This window comes from Oryx dammah, unplaced genomic scaffold, assembly GCF_014754425.2.
Source record: "Oryx dammah isolate SB20612 unplaced genomic scaffold, SCBI_Odam_1.1 HiC_scaffold_1, whole genome shotgun sequence".
NCBI lineage: Eukaryota > Metazoa > Chordata > Mammalia > Artiodactyla > Bovidae > Oryx > Oryx dammah.
In genome coordinates, this window is record NW_024070185.1 from 34578732 (window position 1) to 34587985 (window position 9254).

Consider the following 9254-nt stretch of genomic DNA (forward strand, 5'->3'; position numbering starts at 1 on the left):
CTGAATATCTCTACCTCTGTTATTTCAACCTCAACAAGGGCACCATTCCCCAGAGGATTATCAACCAACGATGTTAGGTGTTAACTTGGACAGGAATTTTCTTTAAAGGGTGAATTGATTTTTTACAGCTTCATAAGGAAAAGAAAATGTTTAACATAAGTAATTGTAAGTCACGCATTATTATAGCTGCTGCTACTGCTAAGTCACTTCAGTCGTGTCCGACTCTGTGCGACCCCGCAGATGGCAGCCTACCAGGCTCCCCCATCCCTGGGATTCTCCAGGCAAGAACACTGGAGTGGGTTGCCATTTCCTTCTCCAATGCATGAAAGTGAAAAGTGAAAGTGAAGTCACTCAGTCGTGTCGACTCCTAGAGACCCAGTGGACTACAGCCCACCAGGCTCCTCCGTCCATGGGATTCTCCAGGCAAGAGTACTGGAGTGGGTTGTAAATTATTAAATTCTGCATCATATGTATATACAAAATTGAATCTTTTATCCTTCAGTGTGTTGACCCTGGGTCAGTTGACTCTTGATTTTTCTTTGCTTGTTTTCTGGATTGGTTTTCATTGTTTTATTTTCCAGCATTGTATTTTTTCTGTCATAATTTTGGGCTATTAATCAGTTAAAATATTTAGATTTTTTAAATAATTGTTAGATAGCTTTAGCTATACCATGAACTAAGAAAAAAAGTCACCCTAACTGGGCTGGAAGAAGCATAAGCTGGAATCAAGATTGCTGAGAGAAATATCAATAACCTCAGATATGCAGATGATACCACCCTTATGGCAGAAAGTGAAGAGGAACTAAAAAGCCTGTTGATGAAAGTGAAAGAGGAGAGTGAAAAAGTTGGCTTAAAGCTCAACATTCAGAAAACGAAGATCATGGCATCCAGTCCCATCACTTCATGGCAAATAGATGGGGAAACAGTGGAAAGTGTCAGACTTAATTTTTTGGGCTCCAAACTCACTGCAGATGGTGATTGCAGCCATGAAATTAAAAGATGTTTACTCCTTGGAAGAAAAGTTATGACCAACCTAGACAGCATATTGAAAAGCAGAGACATTACTTTGCCAACAAATGTCCATCTAGTCAAGGCTATGGTTTTTCCAGTAGTCATGTTGGATGTGAGAGTTGGACTGTGAAGACAGCTGAGCACTGAAGTATTGATGCTTTTGAACTGTGGTGTTGGAGAAGACTCTTGAGAGTCCCTTGGACTGCAAGGAGATCCAACCAGTCTATTCTAAAGGAGATCAGCCCTGGGTGTTCTTTGGAAGGAATGGTGCTAAAGCTGAAACTCCAGTACGTTGGCCACCTCATGCAAACAGTTGACTCATTGGAAAAGACTCTGATGCTGGGAGGGATTAGGGGCAGAAAGAGAAGTGGACAACATAGGATGAGATGGCTGGATGGCATCACTGACTCGACGGACATGAGTTTGAATGAATTCCGGGAGTTGGTGATGGACAAAGAGGCCTGGTGTGCTGCAATTCATGGGGTCACAAAGAGTTGGACACGACTGAGTGACTAAACTGAACTGAACAACCAAATATATTATGAAACACACACACACAAAATCTGTAACCTCACTAGCCAATGTATCTTTACCACAGTTCCTATTTAGAAGACAGGCTGATAAAATGTGGCAAGCTAGTTCACATTTTGTGAGGAAGGAAAAAACACTTTTCCACTTGGGAACTATTCATTAAATTTTAGTACAAAGGGAATTTATATATATATATATATTGCTAACTTATCAGTCAGTGAATGAAAACAGAAGGATGAACAGTTCTGCTGTAGTTATAGAATACTAGGCATGTCTGGTAAGATTCAGCCTGAGGATAAGGGAAGAAAGAACATTAAAAGGAACAGTCGACGTTCTTTGTAGGCGAGAGCTTTTTGGTTGTTTGATTGTTTTGACATCTGCCTGCTTCCTCCTATGTTCATCACTCTTTCCTCTACAATGCCACAGATGCTGCTAGATATTTCTCACACAGCACAAAATGACTCCCTTCACATTGTCAGTGTGCCTGACTAGAACATTTATTCTCTATGATGTGCCTAATCATTAAAACTGGCCTGAGCAGCAGACAGGAGTGAATGAATGAGTGGTGATTGGTGAGTAATATCCACAGAGGAAGAGTTTATTATTTTTGCATATTTTCATTCTAAAGAAAGTAACAGGCTGGAGTGTAAGTTTTCCACCAAAACTTAATGACTTACTAAATGTGTCAACTGTATTCTCCCCTGTCATTATTCAGTCTCAAATTAAAAGTTCATTATTACCTTCTCAAATTATTATGTTACAAAGACTTAGCTAGAAAGTCCCTTTGTACTTGTGCTCGTTCGTACCTCTGTGAGTTTTCTTTGTTATCAATTTGTATATCCCACATGCATACGACAGGAAATAAAAGCAGTCCGTTAACAAGCTTCAGGGTTTTAAAAATTCATCTGTAACTCATGTGCTTGAACTCAGAGTGCATTTTAAATATTATCAAAGAATTAAACCAAAAGAGTAAAATAAATAATTTAGGGGCAATTTAGGAGATATTAACAATGTTAATTTGGTTAATTAATATCATATATTTCTCTATTCAGGTTTTCTTTAATGTCATTCAATAGTTTATAATTTGTTCCATAAAGTCTGTAACCATTCTGTATTCAATTAATGACCAGATATTTTATAACTATTTTTTCTATTGTGAATAGTAGCACATATTCTTTTGTATTTTCCAATATTAATGGAAGTATAGAGAAATGAGTTTCTAAGTTTACAGAAATTGTCAAAATGCTGATTCATAACAGTTTGGATTTTAGAAATGAGGGTTAAATCATAGATAAAGAAAATTAAATAGAAAATCAATAAATTAGAAGATAAATTTTGGAAAATTACTCAGAATGAAACACACAGGGTTAAAGATAAGAATATGAGAAAAAGAAACTGAGAGACATGGAGGTTAGAATAGGAGAATTAGCCTATGATAAAAAAGCTCCTAAAGGGGATACTGTAGATACTAAAGAATTAGCAGAATCCAAATCTGGCTCAAGAAAGCTTAGACTATCTTAATGCTTCTCAAGAAGGTCCAAGAAGACATGAGTGCATGGACTTCAGCCCAAGTCCAAATGTAGATGTTTACTAAAGGGGAGTGAGTGGCCTTATGTACAGTATGTTGTTCTTTTCAGGGCTTAGTCTCCCTTTGCTGTAAAAGGGCTTCATGTGGTGGTCCCTAATGTATGGCATTGTCACGGGTCTCATAGATAATGAGAGTGCTGCTCACGCTTGTGCCTGGAATGTGAGCACTCAGGGAATGCCACCTGTTATAGAATTCTAGAAGTGTGGTAATAATTATACTATTACTTAATATGTAGAGATATAGGCACTAATACTCTAAAACCCTACCACAGCATTATTAGATAACAGTACTCTCAGGGTAGGCATTTGACCTGCATATCCACACTGCTCGAATCCTGATACTTGAACGGTATTATTTTCATTTATCAGTTCAAAAGTATTTAGTTTGAGGGGTGGTGTTAAGGACCAAGAAATATGAGGAGCTAAATTGCAGGTCAGGGGGCACTTTGAATCAAAAAATACTGACACTCAGGTTTTGTATTAAGATGGCAAAATAGAAAGATACTGACCTTGCCTCGACAGACACAGCAAAACTGAAGCTCCATATAGAACAACTGTCTCTAAGAATTACCTGAAGACTCACAAAACAGATCTTTTACAAATATAAAGAAAAACACATGTCCAGACAGGTAAAAAGGGCAGAGACACAGGAAAGTCAGAATTGTTGGAAGATGTCAAAATCCTCCTCTGGGAGGCTTCTAAAATCACAGAAGCCCTGTTGAGAAGCAAGGCAGCCAAGCCTTACACTGGGCTCTCTAGCCCAGGGTGCATGCATCAGGAAAATAAGCCACCAGACCACCTGTCTTTGAAAACCAGTGGGACTTAACGTTTGGGAAATCCAGAGGGCTACTGGGGGAAGCCTTCTTAAGACTCTGCTCTTGAAGGGCTCACACACAAACTCCCTCCCTCCCTCTAAGTCTCAGTGCAAAGTTACAGATTAGAAAGCCACTGGGTTATGCAAGAAGGAGATTCATTAACTTCAGGGTATGCACCAGAGGGGCAGTGATCTGGAAGAACTTCCTCTGGGGGCAGAAGCACTGGTGGCCAGCCCTTTTTTTCACTCTCTTTCAACCTAACTGGGCCAGTGCTGGCAGGTGACATTTCTTTCACTCTACACCTTACCTAACACTGTGCAATCTCCAAAGCAGACCCCCACACAGCCCACCTTAGCAGGACCCCCAGCTTGTGTGGATGCCTCTCTAAAGTAGCTCTGTCTCTGGGGAAAAGAACCACCCACTAGAGTGCTCCCAAAAGCTGCAGCCAGGCCTTACAGATAGACAGGATGGGGGCTAGCCTGTCTACCAGCACACCACAGTATTTGTGATCGAGCCATAGGAAAGCCAGGAGGTAGCCTTGACCACCAGTGTGCCCACCATGGTCATGAAGGACCTCACAGCCAGCAGTCTGAGGGTCTAACCTTGTCTTCCAATGAACCTGCAGCAATCATGACAAAACATTAAAAAGACAAAGACAAAAAGAAAAAGATAAAACCTTAAAAATAAATAAATGTAACGGAGATAAGCAGTTTACCAGATCAAGAAATCAAAGTAACACTCATATAGATGCTCACCAAGCTCAGAGAAAAATGGAGGCATTAAGAGAGATTTTGTGATCGCTAATTATAATGAATTCAGGCTAGAGAAAATATAAAAGACCAGGCTTTCCCCTCCCTTCTGTATTTGGCTTTCATACCCCTCTTTCTCATTTTCCCCTTTTCCCTCCTAACATATAAGTAGTGCAGGTTATGTAACTATACAAGGAATTTTACCCAAGAGGATATAGAAGGGCTTTAATTTAGCTCTACAGTGGGGTAAGAAAGCCATTTATGAATTGATGACCCTGCACTCTTATTCTTGCATGCCTGTGTCATGGTAGAAGCAGGGGCTTTAGTTGTGAGACTCTTGATGTTGTGAGAATGTTGGCAGTAAGAGTCCTAACAAAGGAGTTGCCATTGGCTTAGGTGAACTGCACGGTCCTGCTCAGGAGGCAGAATGCTATTTTATCCCCCTTCCTTGTCTCTGTTGCTTATCATAGTATAGACCACTTGGGTACTGAATTAGCAGTCAGAAAATGACTATTTTAAAACAAGCTCAAATTTATATTATATGCATGACCCTAGGCATGTTGTTACTGAATCAAATCTGCTTGTTTGATGCACAGCAAGCTGAATGTTGAGATATCAAGGTGTGCAGCAGAGAAAGGGTTTATTCATGAGGTAGCCAATGAGGAGATGGAGGAATTAGTTTCAAATTTGTCTCCCCAAAGGTGAGGACTTGGGGCACCTGTGGGGTAAAGAAGCAGGAGGGTCTGAGTGTGGGGAAAGATGATTGGAGGCAAGGAGAAAGGTGGAGTAATCTATATTCTGTCCAGGCTTATTGGATATATGCTTCTTCATGGGACATGTGTGGAAAATGATTGACATGATCTGAGGGTGGAGCTTTTGGTCCTCTGAAGACAAAAATGTCATCTATTAAAAATTCACACAGGTCTAGTTGCGTGGTCTGTGGTACTGACTAGTTTAAACTATGCAACTCTAGCTCTCTACTTCTAAAAAATATCTTAAGCAGCCATTACTATAGTGATCCATTTGTCAAAAGTGTCATCTATAGAGGAGATCTAAAAGAGTCTTGTGATGTTTTGTCTAAGCTAGGTGAGGTTTGGAGGGTATGCAGTTTGTGAGACATTTAGTCCATGAAGATTGGTTTGCTGTTGTTCAGTTGTGAAGTTGTGTCCACCTCTTTGCTACCCCATGGGCAGCAGTATCCCAGGCTCCTCTGTCCTTCACTATTTCCTGGAGTTTGCTCAGACTCATCTCCATCGAGTTGACGATGCTGTTTAAACATCTCATCCCCTGCTGTGCTTTTCTCCTCTTGCCCTCAATCTTCCCAGCATAAGGGTCTTTTCAAATGAACTGGCTCTTCCTATCAGGTGGACAAAGTATTGGAGCTTCAGCTTAGCATCAGTCCTTCCAGCGAATATTCAGGTTGATCTCCTTTAGGATTGACCGGTTTGATCTTCTCACTGTCCAAGAGACTCTCAAGAGTCTTCTCCAGCACCACAATTCTAAAGCATCAATTCTTTAGTGCTCAGCATTCTTTATGATCCAGTTTTCACATTCATAGCATGACTACTGGAAAAACCATAGCTTTGATTATATGGACCTTTGTCAGTAAAATGATGTTACTGCTTTTTAATACACTGTCTAGGTTGTCATAGCTTTCCTTCCAAAAGAGCAAGCATCTTTTAATTTCATGGCTGCAGTCACTGTCTGCAGTGATTTGGGAGCCCAAGAAAATAAAATCTGTCAGTGTTTCTACTTTTTCTATTTGTCATGAAGTGATGGGACCAGATGCCATATTCTTAGTTTTATGAATGTTGTATGTTAAGCCAGCTTTTTCATGCTCCTCTTTCACCCTCATTAAGGGACCCCTTAGTTCCTCTTTACTTTCTGACATTAGAGTGCTATCATCTGTGTATCTGAGCTTGTTGATATTTTTCACGGCGATTTTGATTCCAGCTTATGATTCATCCAGCCTAGCATTTTGCATGATGTACTCTGCACATAAGTTAAATAAGCAAGGTGACAATATACAGCCTTGTTGTACTATTTTCACAATTTTGACCAGTCAATTGTTCCATGTAAGTTTCTATTTTTTTGCTTCTTGACCCGCATCCATGTTTCTCAGGAGACAGGTATGGTGGTCTGGTATTCTCATCTCTTTAAGAATTTTCTACAGTTTTTTGGAATTGACACAGTAAAATGCTTTAGCATAATCAATAAAGCAGAAGTAGATGTTTTTATGGAATCCCCTTTCCTTTTCTATGATCCAACAAATGTTGGCAATTTAATCTCTGGTTCGTCTGCCTTTTCTAAACCCAGCTACTACATGTGCAAGTTTTTGATTCATGTACTGCTGAAACCTAGTTTGAAGGATTTTGAGCGTAACCTTACTAGCATGCAAAATGAATGTAATTGTCTGGTAGTTTGAACATTCTTTGGCATTGCCCTTCTTCTGAATTGAAATGAAAACTGACCTTTTCCAGTCCTGTGGCCACTACTGAATTTTCCAAATTGGCTGGCATATTGAATGCAACACTTATTAAAAGCAAACTCAAGCAGCTTTTTTATTTGACTTCAAAATGGGTCATAAAGTAGCAGAGATAACACACAACATCAAAAACCCATTTGGCCCAGGAAGTCTAACAAACTTACAGTGCAGTGATGGTTCAAGAAGTTTTACAAAAGAGATAAGAGTCTTGAAGATGAAGAATGCCTGGGCTGGTCTTCAGAAGCTGACAGCGACCAACTGAGTAACGATTAAACTAAAATATGCCTAGGTTCATTTTGATTTTTATTTCATCTGAAGGTCCTATGACTATACTTTCTACCTTTGTGTTCAATCCTCTGAATATCAGCAGGAAATTGAGATGTGGTGATTAAGTCAGGAGCAATATTTGGGAAGGGCCAAAAGTGGAGATGAGGTTAAGGAATAATGACAGGATAAGGTTTGTCACAGGACCTAGAAATAAGAAGAAAGTGAAGAAATAAAGAGAATCTCCATTAGCAAAAGAAGAATAAGAAAATTCTATCTGCTGGTGAAAGAGTTCTATCATTTTTATTCACCTGCATGATAAATATGAGATTTTTCAGAGCTAGAATGCATTCTTAGTGTGGATGTTTTTCTTTGTAGAATAATGTCTGTAATGGTTAAGCCAATTTTTAATGAGTAAAAGATTCAGTTATTTCATCCTTGATTAACACTTCTCAATGAGTCATTCAGTGAGATGTTAAGAGCAATTAGAAGCATAATAACCCCCAATAAAGTTGAAACCAGTTGAAAATAACTCAACAGAATGAAATGTGTAATAATACTCTTTCAAAATAATTAAATAGGCTTCATTTTTCTCAGAGTTTTGAAAACTTTAAAGAAATGAGCATCACTTGTGCATCTCCAAGAAAATATTTTGGTGACCAGAGTTTCCAGACTTATTTGACCATTTCCCAACCAGATATCTCTAGGATTAGTATTTCATGAAACGTATTTGGGAAATAGTATAAAATGTATTATTTCAACATGGAAAGTTTGAGTTCTTATGGAGGCATAGAACAGGTGTTCTCTACTGAAATCTCAGTGTAACAGAGAGGCAGAATAAGACAGGGACCAGTGCCTAGGTAGGGATCCAAGTTCCAGTATTCATTAATTGGATAATCTTGGCAAAATCAATTAATTTAGCCATATGTCAAGTGTATATGGTTGAGAGAAAATGTATTCCTAAAACCAAGTAATCAATTTGAGAATTTCACATCTTTCACATGCTTAGTCATTTACAAAGATGCATGAAATGTGGGATACTTTTCCAAACCTTCCTGATAGACCACCTGCATTTAAGCAAGGAGTACACAGAACTTGTCACTTTTTGAATCATGCTATTTCCTCAGATTTCCATACCTTTTTGCATGTGATTTTTCTACCTAGAAAGCCTTTTCCAATTTCCACACTTGGAATAGTTCCTTTTTTTTTTTTCTAAATCCCTATCCAATCTAAACGCCACCTCCCTGATTCTTGTTAACAGAGTTGATTTCCTATGTCTTTTGTCCCATTGTTCCATTATGGTACTTTTCACACTGTGCTGTATTTTTTGACTGCTTATTCCTTTATTTGCTTTATATTAGTTCTTTTTTTTCTGTGGAATAAATCACCCAAACTTATTGGCATAAAACCGTAGGCTTTTATTATCTCATGCATTTTCTGATGAATATAACTTAAGATGGCAATAATGAATTATATCATAGGTGAACAGAATAAGCTACCATGAAATCTGATTTCTAAGAGAGCCATGAGTTGCTGAAATCTTGAAATCCTGACTATATAATAGTTTGTTGGAAAAAAAGTCTTTAATCTAGACACATGTTTTTTTGGCATTTAACCTTTATATGAGTAGCAGGAATAATGAAAACTATGGCACAATGACAAAAAAATTTTAGTTTGAATAGTAAGGAAATTTAGGGAAGGATGTGCATTCTTTCAGAGAAGGCAATGGCACCCCACTCCAGTACTCTTGCCTGGAAAATCCCATGGATGGAGGAGCCTGGTGGGCTGCAGTCCATGGGGTTGCTAAGAGTC